A 16,331-nucleotide genomic window follows, 5' to 3' on the forward strand; every position below is an offset into this window, starting at 1 on the left:
AGATATCCTTGTATCTCTATTTTCGCACGCCTCGCATCGTCGTCACTCGCGCGGCTCTTCAAGTCCTTATTCTCATTCTTATATTCTCATTCTCGCTAATCTTTCGTAGACAAAACGCGCCTTCCTTTACACATTGTATATTGTGTATACATATATAATTATATATAACTATACACGCGATACGTGTAATATTAGCCAATTGTAAATAGATGCGAGGCACGAGTTACGGATAACTGATTACGACCATCGATTGTGGCTATCGGTTTTTTTTTTTTTTTTTTTTAAGTCCATTTTGTCACCAATTTTATCAATATAATAACAGCCCTCAACTCGTTGCAATAAAATATATAATGGGTGAAAAATACACCGCTGTTATATCTCCTGCAATAAATACAATTACTGTAATAAACGGTGATCGAATACGCGTATTTTAGTAAAAAATAAAACAACGTCCTCGATAGAAACGTGATTTGGAGAAATAAAAAAGAAAAAAAGAAGGATTATTGAAACGGTGTAAAAATCGACGATAATAATCGTTGTTGCTACACGTTTGTTTGTATCGCTTACAACTGTAAATGTATATCATGCAACGAATCAGTTCGCGCCTACGATTATATATAAAATTAAACAACGCGATATATTTTCTTGATAATTATAATTGTATCGATAGTCTCCGTTAAATCGTTACTTTGTTTAATTGGAATGTGGAAAATAGTTCGTTGAATATTTATGTCTGTAAATATACAGTTATAATTTGATTTACGAAAAAAAAAAAAAAAACGAAAATTGTTTCAATATTTAACGCGAGTTGCGATTTAACCAGAAAATGATATTTAACGGTATCTAATTACGGACATAACTTTGTGAAAAGAATTTTAAAAATGACCTGATTTTTGGTTGATAATTAAAACACGAGGGCTTCTCGATTCGCTGAGGAAATTTATGCCGGTCGATACGACCGCACGAGAAATTACGCAAAGCTTGACTTACGTCGGGAAATTCTTATTGAATTGGGACTATGCGGGTGACCCGCGTGAATCTGACAAACTCGGAACGTAATTTCGCAATGCGGAATGGGAATTTGTTGTTATACATACTTATACAGGCGTTTGAGAGGCTAGAAGAAACTTTCTACAAATTCAATCGATAATTACACAGGTTTGTAACTAAAAAAACTGCACAGCTTCTTTTTTTTTATACTATTTCTGAGAGGTTTTTACTCACTGAAAACAGAAAAAATATTTTAAAAAATTCCATCAAATCAGATTTTTTTCTCGAACTCGTGTTTGCAGTTTCGTTTGGAGTTTAGAGTGAAAGTCCCGTTTAACTCGAAATCTAGTATCCTATTCTTGATTCTGAAAATCCTCCGCAAAAATCATTTCTTACTCTCATTTAAAGAAAATGGAAAGCGGAAGCGTCTTCGGAGAAGTATAAAAGCAAAGAAGAAAAGGTTTCGTAGGGAAAAAAGACCGAACCCGGAATGTCGAGTAAATTTCATGCATTTCGATCGTTTGTTCAATTTTACAAGATATATCGTTTAATTCGTTGTAACGAATCGGTGGTTTCTCAATTATTGTTGCACTTTTTTTACGCAAACCCCTCATATTTTGTGAAAATACCGTACACGAGGGAGGGAAATGGAAGTGATTTTTGGATTCAGCACACTCGAAAACATAATATTTACCAAAAACATTCCATGCGGCTGAAATAACATTTTTTTTTTCTGCAGACACATGTTATTGCTAAATTTTTAATCACGGGTACCGCACGTAACTACCTTATACCTTCACAACGATCGTACCGTATGCACTACTCTACACAAATAGATGACATTCGTACGTAAATATGTATTTATACCTGCGGCTATTCGGTTTCTCTCCAAGATATTGTAAATTAGTGCGTGGCAGGCTGCGGTTGCCTTTATTCCAAACAGCATTCTTTGCCATTCCAGATGCGAAGAAAGAAAAGTCACTGCACCTTTGATTCTCTCTCTCTCTCTCTCTCTCTCTCTCTCTCTCTCTCTCTCTCTCTCTCTGTGTTGGCATGTATTTACTATACTCTATATGTATTTTCAGACATGACTCAACACCCTTTTCGGTCTGTTTCACTTATTATACACCTTAATTTAGCCTGCTAGCTACGGTGCAGATTTTCACCCGTTACTAAAATAACTCGTGGAATTTCACGCTGGTTTTCAATCCTGCGTATCTTTAATCAGCGTTCGGTTATACGCGATTGGTTCGATAAAAATTTAGGCAACTTGCTTGTTTCACGGTGAAACGGTTCCATTGTCGTTGGCAGTCAGTTGTTTATAAGGGAAAATCCTTTTGTTGGTTCGAAAAACATTTAGATTTGTTAAGCTCAGTCAACTAGTTTTAAAAAGAACTCGATTCCCTTTAACCCTAAAAAAAAAAAAAATACCCTCGTCATTGATTCTTGAGTGACGAAAAAACAGCCGATCAAGTTCACTTCCCACCGTCGTTCAATTTCAGAGACCGGATAAAAAGGCAATTAGCAGTCGGACGACTGTATCATGTATTATGTATAAATAATATAAAAGCCGGTTGATCAACGGTCCGTAAGGAATGAGGTGTATAAAACCAGTTCTCTACTTGCGAACAATCTAAGCCTGCAACTATAGGTATAATAATACCTCTTGTTGTTTCACGATTTACAACGTTTTATTTCTTTTCTTTTCTTTTTTTTTTTTTTTTTTACTCCTTGCCCTCTCCATTTATATCGCCTCACGATTCGCTCGGATCGATTCAAAAGCGAAACCGAAAGGCTTAGGAACAAACGCCAAGGCTGTCGAGGTAGAAAAACGTCGGAGGATCGTCGATCGGTTCAAATATTGTATCGAATTAACGAACGTTGTTTCTTTGACAATTAAACAGCGAGGCGACAATTTACGTCGCTTCTTTCTCTCACGGTCGAAACTTATATCCAACTATTGAGTCGCGTAGACAAAACGAACGATATCGATCCCGGAAGTGAGCGATCGGAGCGTAAAAATACCACGACATTACCAGACCTTGGACGAGGAAAATTATGTTACAAGATTACGAACGTCTGAGGTTGAAAAAAAAAACAAAAAAAAAAAAGAAAAAAAAGAAAAAATTAAAACCGATTCACGCGACTGCGTCTAAACAGCATCCGTGTGGGATTCGAACGAGATTCAAGAACCGGCGCCTTTCCATCACTCTCCGGATTGCGTAACGATCCGTGGAATGCCGATCGAGATCCCATGACGCCGTTCGCTAGCTCGCTTCCAGTCGTGTTCTCCAGGCTATCCTATTTTTCTATTTCTTCCTCTCCTAGCCGACGTCGTACGTTGTAGAACCGCAGGCTTTGGTCGTAACGACAAATTGAATCACTCTTACTCTCCTCTTGGAGTCGGTGCTCTTCCTTTTCGATCATCTTACACAGACGTTGTCTCATCTCTCGTGCTGTTCGCGGGTTTGACTTTTATTTTTTTTTTTTTTATTTTTTTTTTTAACATCCGTAATTGCACGATCAGCCAGCCAGTGTCTTTGCGTATTAATTATTATTCTCAACGCCGACTGATCGACGTTGTAATTCATGCGCGCATCTGGACCATAACCGTAACCATAATCGTCGCTACGAAATCGGCATCTGGCACTCGGAGTCGTTTTTTTTTTTTTTGTTTTTTTTTTCATCAAATCGACGGGCGCATTATTTTCCACGTGGCCGAATGATCGAGCCGCTCGAATATTCGCTAATTGCAATTTGTACGTTGATATTCGCCTTGGAATATGTGTGTATATGGGGCATCCCAAGTAAAATTTGTAACCCATGTACCTCACGCCCCATCGATTTTGATCAGTTTTCACTAAGATGTTGCAAGTTTCCCAATTACGGTCTAGGAATTGTATTCAGATTTTTTTAATCACCAATGAGATTTAAAAAAAAAAAAAAAAATGAAAAACCAATTCAGAAAACCTCAATTTTAAGAGTCTGAGAAAATTCACATTGACTTTTTAAGATTTAAAATATGATTTTTAACCACGACACGATAATGAGAACTCTATATTTACAATTTTTTTTTCTATTCCCTGATTGAAACGGATCACTGAATCGTCGTGAAAATAATGCGATACCGTAATATATTTGGATCGAGGAATAGAAAAAAAAAAAAAAACCAATTCCGGCATAAAGAAACTAAAAACTTGCAAAAGAAAATAGCTGATATTGAGATCCCGTCATCGTGGCATGTTTAAAAATCATATTTTACCATCAAATTTTCAGATGTTAAAAAAGGGCGTTTGCGGAGTTGATTTCTGATTTTTTTGAAAAATTTAATTGGTGGTTGAAAAAAAAATTGAAAAAAAATTCCGAGACCCTTTTGGGTCGGTTGCAACATCGTACGAATAAATGATCGGAACCGATTGAAGTGAGATACAACGGGGGTTGGAAATTTGACGCGGAATGCCCCATATACGTGTATAAGGAGTCTTACGCGGATAATGGAGAGTGTCTCCGGGCTTCGACCTTGACCGTAGGCGTTTTTAAAGCGTCGTTTACGTTGCCATTGGTTTTTGGGAACTAGCGTGTAACAGCAAAGAACCAGATCCATGGATCCATGAAAGGTTTGCGCGCGGGTAATGAATATTTTATTATAGAGGCGAGCGGTGTATTGTTTTGTATTGTATTGTGGGTGATTTATGCAGCTGGGATTATGTAACGATCACGAACGAGGCGACAAGCGAAATATGTATTCAAATAATACTCCAGCTAACGAGATAATGTAGTCGATAACTTTGTTATTTAGATTACCGATGCGTGCGTTATACGCAACGAGAGCTTTTGTCACTCGATTTTTATACCGCGTTGTCATACGTCGGTACCCACATACGTCACTCCAAGCCGAATGTGTCTCTTCTTCGACTGGTCCTCGGACCATTCGCGTCTCTGTTGAAAATTGAGGGTTGATCGATTCCGTTGGGTCAAATTAAATGTTGTCCGATACCGAATCCAACACGCAACGAAATAGGTTTACCCGGAATTCTGTGATCGTGGCGTTCAAGAATTTAAATATCACTCGGCATTCGTCTAAAATTACTTTACATTAAGCTTAACGTTCACCCGGAATCGCCTAAGAAAACTTGGCATTCGTCTGAAATCACTTCAAGTTCGTCTCAACCACCTTCAATGATTTGGCCTTCGCTTAAAATGGCTTGGAACAACTTGGCATTCGTCTGAAAAGACTTGAAATTCATCTCAACCACTTCGAATGATCACTTGGCAATAATAATGCATGATGAGGGTGAATAGCTTTTCAGTGAAAATGATCTCTCTGTACAGGAATGATGTGAGTAAAAATCGACTGTATATTCCAAGAGAGTTCTCTTACTAGCCGTTCAGGTTACGGACCGAAAACGAGTCGTTTCTATTCGAATCACGTTTAACCGCCCCGTTACTGCGTAACCCAACTGTGGGTGTACAAAAGTCGACGATGCTCGGCGAGGACGAATCGTGATGTTTGAATTAAGAACACACCGCGACGCTACAACATCTTCAGCAGCGCATCTAAGGCGAATTAAAACCTGAGAGCCCGAAAAACGAAGCGAGAATATATTTTACCGCGTACAACGAAACTGGCAATTATTATATAGTATATTATTTCTGAACGACGTCGTCGTCTTGCGAAAAAAACATTATTAATATCAATGTGTAATTTGCAATTCAGTCGCAGCTCTATAGACTAGCAAATTATCACCAGCTTCGTGCGGGGGTTCACGAACTGCTGGTTCGGTGGCTTTTTCGGATTAAAACTTGCCTCGCATGCCTGACGTCTTACGCAAGAGAGAAGAATCTAAAAAAAAAAAAAAAATACTTGGGCTTTTTGTTAACCGTTACTTTTTTTTTTCTTTCTTCTTCTTTTTTCGCCGGTAATAACGAATTCATCGAAATTTACACACGATTATGAACGATTCGACGACCTCGTCCGCGAAGATTCGAGGACTCGAGAAAATCGATTCGTTAGTTACGCAATTTTGTCAAAATTTGCACAACGTTCGCTCAGCTTGTATATCGTACTAAACACGCTGATTTTTGGATGGGCAATGTTATAAAATTCTTTCGTCGTTCAACGCGATGTATGAAATTTTCCGTTTCTTTTAGACGCCCGGCGTCCGTTTGTCACGCGTTGAAATTTCGGTCACGTGAAATCGACGAGTCCTTGGGGGACACGGACTTTTTTCTTTTTTTTTTTTTTCTTTGCTTTTACCGTGTCTACACAGAATTAAACGCTCGTTGAATGTCGAATTGGAAAGTTCTAATCCTCGCCGAAAGATGATCGTATACAGTGATGAAAATCGGTGAAGCGCATTCCGACGCATCCGAAACATTCCTCCTCCCGCAGCGTGTATCACGTGTGTATTTAAGAACTATATTTCTAGCGCTTGCAATATCGTTGGACCGTAATGTTTATACGCTTAGATCGTTGAAATTTTAAACAATGCCGCATTCCTTCCGGTGAACCAGAAGTGTGTTTAGGTATAAAAGGTGCTGACTACGCGGTTCGGGTGCAGCGTCGAATCGTTATCGGTATGAGATTGACAAAAATAAACTGCCGAAAGAAGCCATTAGTCATAAAGAAAGACGGAGACCGCTCCCTAACCGATCGAACACAAGATTTCGATTATCGAGGCGAGAAATTAACTTTTTTACGTCGAGAAAAAACAAAAAAAAAAAAAAAAAAATTTGCTTGAACTGACTTTTTTCAATTCTAATTGAATCCGAATAGAATGTAGAAGCAATAAGTTGAACGATTTAGGTTTTATTAACTTCCCAGAAGCGGGAAAATGTGATGGAAAACTAGGTCTCAAGTCCTGGAAAACCTGGAATCGTCATGAAATTTTTACCCTAAAAAATTTGCGGCCAAGCTAAAGACAAAGTTAAATAATGAAAATAGAGAAATGTCGAAAAAGAAAAAAATTAGCTGAAAATATGAGAAGCCAAAATGTACATAGAATCATCAGAAATTTAATATTTCGGATCTACTCGTTCAAGCTTGTTTTATTTTTCGTTTCAAAATTCTGTAAATTTCGTCTGAAATCTTTGAAAATTTAATATACCGCGAACCTCGAATCCTAGGATGTTTCTATTCTTCTTCCGATCCTCCTCCCAAGAAAATTCTAATCATTTCGTAATCGCATTTCGGTCCCCAAATTTGTCCCGATTCCGAAAATAAACGTTAACTAAAAGCAAACAGCGAACCACGCCCTGTTATTTAATATAATAATCGGTGCGGGCGATGAGTGACCCACTGAACCAAAATAACCGGCTAGTTTACTGTTGGTTTTTCACTACCGGCAAAGACAATCGCCGTAAAGCAACGGGCAGGCGACGCGAATTGAATGACGAAAAGTTCTGACATCAATTTGCACTTTAACGTCGTGAATCGACAAGCGATTCTTTCCTCCAGTAACGATCGGCTTCTTCGCGTGAGTTATTCGAAGCACGTTAGGGTGTCAGTGTTTCATGCGCATCCTGTTTAGGCGATTAAACTCCGGGAGAAAACAATTAGCCTCTTTTTTGTTAAAGGGAGAGGGCGGGGGGAGGAATGCTCCGATACCGCGCGTTTAAGATATTTTTTTCTAAATAGTTTTTTTCCAAGTAAAAACTTGTAAGAAACTTTCATTGGCTATCTATATTTTTGGTTATTATTAGACGAGGAAGATAAATTTTACTACCATCGTTATAATTATACTCGAGCTAATTGCGTCTCGGGTATATTTAAAACAACGAAACGACCTCGAGATTACACAAATTATAACTTGTTGTTGTTCTTCTGTTAACACTGATATAGGTGCCGGAGATAATTACCGTGACATTGTTATTTTGTAAAAATATCGACGCGGTGTGAAAATTAAACGACAACGCTGCGATTACCGTTTTGATTTTTGACTCGTTCTATTTCTGAACGCACAGCAAGAATTTTCTGCAACAAAGACGCGAGAAAAAATATTATCCAGCGATCAATGACCGAACGTTAATATTCACCCAGCACTTTGCTGTCTTTGTATTCGTATAAGCTTGTAATTGAATTTGAAAATTTACTCTTTCTAAGACCTAGAAAACTAATTATCATTTTCTACCCAGAAGTATATTTTTCGATCGTGGTAAAAAATGAAAATAGTTAAGGACCGAGCGGCAAAGGGCCCTTAAAATTTCCCTCATTGTCAGTTCAGTGAGTCTGATATCCTCTACCAATCGCGCGCTTACATCCGGTCGTCGTTTTTCTTCTTTATTTTTCTCCGGCGTATTTCTAATCGATCCCGATGTCGTTAAATTTATTTATGCACATAATGCATCGAAAGAAAATTTTCACGCACACACGCCTAGTTTGCACGAGATGTTTAAAGGGTACACTTTCACTTACGGTCGGTTTCTCGCGATTAACTCGAACCGTTGAACCGTCGGTGAGACGTGAAAATTCCCCGGGCATTATGTACGTATATATACCGTTTGAAATTTGAAAACCGGTAAATTTGTGCGCCGATGATCGTTGTAATTTTGATTCTATTACTGTAGCTGTAGGCCAACTATCGAGAAATATGAATGACCGATTATCGTGTTCGGTCAATTTTACAGCGACTAGTAATTTTCGAGTTCGACGTTCACTTTCACCGTGAGCCGATATGCAGCAGAACGATCGTTAAGACGGAAGTTCAAAGAACCCATCAGCGCGCTGAATTTCTGCACCTAACAGTAAATCGTTCCTTTGACGTCTGTAACGATAAATCAAACAATTTTCAACGCAAAAAGAAAAGATGAAAAACTTTGAATTCGTTTTTCAGCACCTGATCCAAAGCATTTTAACTTTGCAGAGCGTTGCTCGTCGTTCGCGCGGAGCTTTAAAACTTGAGCTTTAAATAATAAGGGCGTTTGAAGGACGCGGGGCAACCGTACGAATGATAAACCGATAACCATCCGACCTCTCTGTAAAATGCCAAGACTGTAACGGGCAAGTTGAACGACGTCAAACACGCCTACCTTTTTTTTTCTATGTTTTTTACGGATTCCGTGTTCAAGGAAAATTTCGCACGCTTCGTAATAACGAAAATGGCACGTTTGTCAGGCCGCTGACTCTCTAGCTTTGAAATAATGACGAAATTCACCGGGTAACCTAATTGCATACCTCTCAACCTTGTTGTATATACTTACGTAGGTACCTCTCGGTAACTATACTTGGTCATGCAGTGCGTTTAACGCACTCGAGTATAAAGGGTGTCCAGTTAAAAGTGTCAAAGAAACCGACCGCGGTTAAATTTTCCGATTCAAATTCCACGTCCATTAATAGTTAAAATTCAACAACAAATTATTAATTCTGTATCATTGATTTTCTTAGCTGTAGATAATTTGCTTGCAAATCCCTTCTTTTTTTTTTTCTTTAATTTTTTGTTTTCTTTTCGTTCTATACAGTGCAATAAAATTAATTCTTACATTGCACAGCGTCGTTGCACGCACTTGTCTCTTCTTATGTTTTGTCCCAGTTAATTTGATAATCATCTAAACCTTCGCTAATAGAATTAATTAGAAAGTTACGCGGCACCGTGACTTGTGAGTTAAATCTGCGCTTTAAATGTGACCTATAATTGAATAATTTAATAACCGCTTGAGTATAACGTTATCGAAGAACCGGAAAACAGCGGCTATAACATTGTAATCGAAATCGCATCGTTAACTGGATGTATTTAAACCAAGAATTGGCAAAAATCTATCACGCAAATTTATACCGTTTGTGTCCTGTTAATTAATGACGTAACTTTTCACGCTCGAACGCGTAAAATATATTTCCCTACCCGTATAATACGCCATAAAAATTTCTCGCCATATTAGTCACGAAACCCTTGTATCGTTATTTACAAATGTTAAAATTGGCTGTAACCGTTTAATTTTCTTCCCTTCTCTTTCTTCTTTTCTTTTACAACGACATTATTTTACACTGCTTGGGAAGATGAATTGTCCACGAACAATTTACGTAACTCGCGGAGTCACGGCCTCGGGCGAAAAATGCCGAGGTATTTATTATAGCGATAAACTTGGAACCAAGGTTGATGAATAGAAAAAAAAGATGTGCGTTATGAAAAAAAAAAAAAAAAAAAAAAAAACAACAAAAAACGAAAATAGTGTTACACACAACTACAAGCATTGTAAAATTACGCGCACGACTTGGCCTTATTTCTACGTAAAATTTCGCATGCTGCGCAACTGAATCACAACGCCAATGATCCTGCAACGCTTTATATCATCATGCACCCAGAGAATAAACGCATCTGTCAATTTCCAAAATCTATACCGACTCGTGTTCATCGTGCTTGTTGCAAAGTCTTGATGTCTTGGAGATGTTCAAAATTCGATAAAAGTTTGACTGACTTATCCGCTCGAAAAATATCTCAATCAAATTGACTCTCAAACACGTAGATCATTAATTAAACAAGGTTAATTACGCTCGGATTAACACGATCTTAAATACCGACTATGTGCGTGCGTGCGTGTGTGTGTGTGTGTACGTTTTTTTTTTTTTTCTTTTTAATAAACAATCGGCACACGAATATAATTTTCGTCGTTTATTCCCTCCCGGTTACACGATTGAAAGACATCTGTTCCTCTCGAGCAAATCTATTGTGCCGATACACGCGGCTCGTACCTTATTGTGTATAATACCCACTAGGAGCATTTATTCAATCGTCGTTGGTGCGGCGCAAAAGTGCATCACTCTCGATGCAGTCGTCGGGTAATTGGACAAGTAGAGGGAGCGAGGAAACGCCGGTTTCCAGTCCTTGTGATCTCGATCGGTCGCAGAACATTCAGACGAAACTTCATCCCGTGCACTCACTGCACTCTGCACGTGCGAATCGCAAAGTTCTCCCGATCGGATGCTGTAATTATTATTATTATTATTGTCGTCGTCGTCGAAGGCAGGGGCAAATAACGTCTGACCCTCCCCGCCAATTAACCTTTGAGCAATAATTGCAATGATTGGGTGCTATGGATTTTAATGTAACTCTACTCGTGCTGGGGGGGCAGGGTTGAAGTACCAAAAGCGCCTGATTACGATTTATTTGGTGGTGAAACTTGAAGTGAAGAAACTAAAAATTTGAGGAAACGACAAAGTTCCGAAATTCATGATTCTGATAATTCAAGTTACGATACAGCAAAATTACGAAAATTAAAGGAGGAAAGTTCCGTAAATTATAATAAAATATGTTCACACACTCGCCTGGTTTACTCGACGAGAGGGTGTAAAAAATCAGAATGATCAGGATTCCGAACGTAAAAATCTTCAAACAGTTTTGTTTTAACGATACCTGTTTTACTCAATTTTTCTAGTCACTGCGAGAAATGAAATTTTTCTCAGTGTTCGCCCTTTCGGAATCTTGCCACTTCGTAACTTTTCACTTTCGTTTCGGACCGTTCGCAACTCCGACGTTTCCTCGTAGTTTGATTTCTTTGCTTGAAGTTTCTCCATGAATATATTCTAAATCCGGCACCTTCGGAACTTCAACCCCGCTCCATGGTGGGTCAGCCTCCCTTGCAGAATCTCGTATTTCAAACGGCGAAATTACAAGCCTTGGGTCAACGGCGAACTCGAATGCGATTTTATCCATTATCCCGACACCTGGACCTTAAACGTTGTTACGGGCCTTCGTAACTGTGTGCACACACTTCTCGATTTCTATTACTTAATGCCCCGTGCGTGTAGTGCCTGTCACTTGGGTCCATTGTATACTTTCTACTCGTGCAGCGGAAATATTTCATCAATTTCGTACAGCTTGTAATACAGGGATTAAATACACACCTAGGTACGTGTATACAATGTCGGCATACAGCTGCTGTTATTATTATTATTATATACCCGATGAATCGTCGCATTTTCAAAGGGTCAGCTGTTCTCCGACTATGATCGAATGAACGCGCGTTTTTGTCGTGAAAATCATTTTATTCGATCATTTATTTTACGTGTTCTTTTTTTTTTTTTTTTAATAGCTAATCGATACGTACGAAACTCGACAGTTTTTATTAATTTTAATCTATGATAATAAGTGTGCTAAGGAATTTTTAGAAAATCGCAGTTGTCGTAGAGTGAAATCGGAACGAAACAACTAGATTTTCAAACAGTTGAAAAACGATTAAAAACGAAGCATCGATGTGTATAATATAAGCTTTTTTTTACGCTTCCGGTATCTTCTATTTTTGTCATTTTTAAATACGTTCTAATAATTTGCAAACGATATGCGACTATCTCGTAAATAAATTAATGAAAATTATCTATTTTTGGAGAAACAATTTCCTTAAAATTACGTTTGTTAATTTTTTCTTCTTCGTCGAACGAATAGGAGATACTGTCCTTTTTCAACAAATATTTGTGTCTGTGTGTGTGAAATTTCGCAAAATCGTAAAATAAAATATAAAATGTGAGTCGGGTATCTTTTACACGCGACTCGAATCGGCAGATTCGATGCAATGCGATAAACTACTTGCATTGAAAAAACAAAAAAATCCCAATCGATCTTTACCACCGTTATAATATCTCTGTGCTAATTGGTCTTGATTCTCTGTATTTGGTAACAGCAGGTATGACTGTGCGATCGATTTTAATCCGAATTCGTTTATTATGACTATATATGTATTTTCTTCTCGTTCTCTTGAAATTTTTTTACAAATCGACTCATAGCTTTTCCCATAGAAAATATTTCCTAGGTTGCGGCAACCTTTCTCTTTACCTTCTATATATCCATCCACCTGAGCCGAGATCTTTCTCTCCCGTTAAAGTTTCCCCCCGTATAAGATTGTCGTGTATAACCTTACCTTGCCTACCTGCAGTATTCCAGCTGATTATTCAATCATATACAGTGACTCGTCTACTGCAGCACGACGGTCCCGGATAATAAAACGCGATTCAATTAGGTTCGCTAAAAAAATTATTCAACTTTTTTAAAATAAAATTTAAAAATTAGAAGAAGAAAATATTATATCGAAGTATATGAAATTGAGTCAAAAATTGTTACATTTAATTTATAAATCATATGATTTTATTCAATATACACTGTGAGAAATTTTTAGTTCCGGTTACCGGATCAGTTCTTAACCATTTTCATTTTTGACCACAATCGAAAAATGTAGCAATACGAACAGTTTTTTTCATCGATACCTGTTTTACTCAATTTTTATAGTTACTGTAACAAATGAAATTTTTCTCACTGTATGCATGACGCAAATCAGCTGGAGATTCGCTCCAATATTCCGACGATGATTGAATAACACATTTTTCTCTCTCGAGGTTCGATCTTGCGATTAGCGACAAATTCCAATTGTAATTGCCGCGAAGCGTGAAACGTTGATCTCTATTCGTTCCTAGCTGTGCTAGGTACCTGCACGACAAAATCCTAAAACGATTGTATCTTGGGGCAAAAAATATCGTGAGAAAATGATGATATAGAATCGTTTTGCTTCTCGATCGACACCTGCAGGAGGAGAAAATCCCTGATTGACAAGGTGGTCAACGTCCAGGCGGAAAGTTAACGAGAGTTGAATGCGGACACGTCTTATGTCGCAATCGCTGCCTCGCATGGATTTATTTCAGTCGGAAAACAGCCGTCAGGATTCGCGAGATTTACCGCGAGTGAAAGTCACAGCTGTTTGCTTCTTCGTCGTCATCGTCATCATCATCATCATCATCATTCACATCTTCTTGCTCTCTTATCCGAAGGAAGGAACTTGCTGCATTTACATTGCGACAAAATTAGTGGAAAGTCGGTAATTAGCGACTCGATCCGAAATTTAGAAGATCTAAAAATGACCGTCCGTCGAATGAAAATCCAAGTTCTTCGATACAACGCGAAACATCAATCACGAGGAACGAGTTTCGATGCTCTCTTAGTTTCCCCGGAGACTTTGGACGTTTCGTTTCACACGCGATCATCCTGACCCGAAATTCTTTGTCCGAGTGAAATTTTGTATGATATACGTCGAGCGTCCGACGAGGGAAAAGGACAGAGAACTAATGACTCTTTCACAAAGCTTCCTTGCTACTCGTTTGGCCGAATATACGAACACTTGAAAAGAAACGCGAGATTACGGTTCAGTGGCACCAATAATTCCTGCATCATAGAGGATATTACAGAGGTCGGCAGTGTGTCCACGCAACTTTCCTTACCGGCATTCCTGTCGGTCAGCAACCCATACTTTGGATAATATCCCATTCGGCGTCGCCTTTCGATGATTACTTCGACAGGAATCGCAATTTTAAAGGTCAATTGTAATTACCTTAACGAGTCGTAACCGTCCTCACACTTGCTTTTTGAGCGTAATCGACGCTCGCTAAACGGACCTTGTTTCCTCTTCATCTTTATTCGAACATCTTTGAATTATCGAGTCCTTCGTCTCGAATAGTCCGGTCAAAATAGGTGTGAATTAAAAGTATTCGGGATATGCCTGCATTTTTGTCTACAGGGTTTACCGAACCTCAGGAATTCAAATATGAAATCATTTTTGAACCGCATAGTCGCATGTTTCGAGAAAACAGCAAAATTTAACGTTTTCTACGTTTTCTTCAAAAACTGCTATCGATAGGTGAAAAATGACTTGATCATCGTGTATAGCGGAAAATTCTACATCGAATTATGTCCTCATATGTCGGAAACGACGTCGGATCAACAAATTGGTAAGAAAGAAATTCTACTTATCGACGGTATCTGGGGAATTTTAGTGACATAATTTCTTTTCTCTCGACTTGTTAATCCGAGTCAATTTTCAACATACGAGGACATAATTCGATGTAGAATTTTCCGCTCTACACGATGGTCAAGTCGTTTTTCATCTATCGATGCCAGTTTTTCATAAAACCATGAAAAACGTCAAATTTTGCTGTTTTCTCGAAACGTCGATTTTGCAGCTCAAAAATGACTTCAGATTTGAATTCCTGCAGAGACACTAAAACCCCTGTACACAAAAATGTAGTCATATCCCGAATATTTTTAATTCAGACCTATTTTGACTGGATTACAATGATTTCTTACAAACGAACAACCGGCAGTGCACATACAGGTACTCATTTTCTGTCAATTTCTGCGACGATGAGCAGCCGATTTCGTCGACTTCGTTACGTCTTTCGTAAACGTCAGTCGGTAACCTTTGTGCATTTTTGCAAAACCATTTCATCTCCTACTCGTTATTATAGCTTTCTCCCGTAGCGAACTTTGCTCACTGCAGATGCACGCTCGAATTATAGATAGAGGTAGAAGGACGCTGCGGAATATGTCTTCTGACATGATTCAGCCCGACATAAACTTCGTGCTTTTAGCGAGAATTAGTTGGCAACTTTTTTTAAATTTTTATAAATTTTGCATAATTCGTACATGGTGAATACTTTATTTCTTTACTTGACGATTAGATTATCTAGATACTCTGAAGGATCCGATCAGTCTTGAATCCATTAACCTTTATTTATCTTTACGTGTTCTTTCCAATTATACTATAAATTGTTGATTAATCACCGAAGTATAAATTCATTTATGCATAATGGATAAATGATAATCATTTTACACGCCGATTTGTATACCTAATTTTAATTCGCCCACGTAACGAAACATTTGTTTTTGTATAATGAACGTGAGAATTAGACGAAACCATTAATTTTTCTTTTTTTAACGATAACCAATAAAGGAAAAGTAATCGTTTTTAAATCCCACACGTCACATACAGACACGAAAATAATCGTGCAAAACCTTCCGAAATGAAATGATGGAAACACGATTATTGTAAGCAAACTGGTTCACATTCCAAATAAAAAATTGAAATTGCTGTTCGAGTCGCGCAACACATCGCATGACGTGCTGTAAAATTCGTCCTCATTCCTTTCGGTTTTTTTTTTTTTCCGTTAACATCGTTTCTTTTCTTCCTTTCGGCACAGGTGTACAGTCTTTTACTTTTGCTACAGGCATACATTCATCAATCTCAGCAAAGTATGTTATACATACCTATACGCGTATGGAAAGTTGTTCAGATTCTGAACGATCGTGTAGGTTCGAAAATGAATTTGCACAATGTGTATGTACCTATAAATATAATACAGCAGATTTTTCTCTTCCTCGCTTCTAATTTCATTGCAATATACTCTCTGGTATATAATAACAATATGTCTGTTTTAATTAAACATGCCTCAATGTAATCAGACCTTGACTCAGATATAGTGGCTCGTTTTTATGTGTGTACACACGTTAACAAGTGAACGTCGAACGCATATTAGTCCAATGAACATGCTAATTTCGTGTAAATTGTATAGTGCGGTTAAATCGCAATTT

The 16,331-nt window shown here is 38.1% G+C and overlaps 1 protein-coding gene across 3 annotated transcripts in view; it reads left to right on the forward strand.

The window, feature by feature from the left end:
* The window catches only part of LOC124174599 (rho guanine nucleotide exchange factor 40-like), a 189,445-nt gene that overhangs the window by 164,570 nt on the left and 8,544 nt on the right, over positions 1–16,331 (forward strand). The gene's annotated exons all lie outside the window — the stretch shown is intronic.

Source organism: Neodiprion fabricii, chromosome 2 (assembly GCF_021155785.1).
Source record: "Neodiprion fabricii isolate iyNeoFabr1 chromosome 2, iyNeoFabr1.1, whole genome shotgun sequence".
NCBI classification, from domain to species: domain Eukaryota; kingdom Metazoa; phylum Arthropoda; class Insecta; order Hymenoptera; family Diprionidae; genus Neodiprion; species Neodiprion fabricii.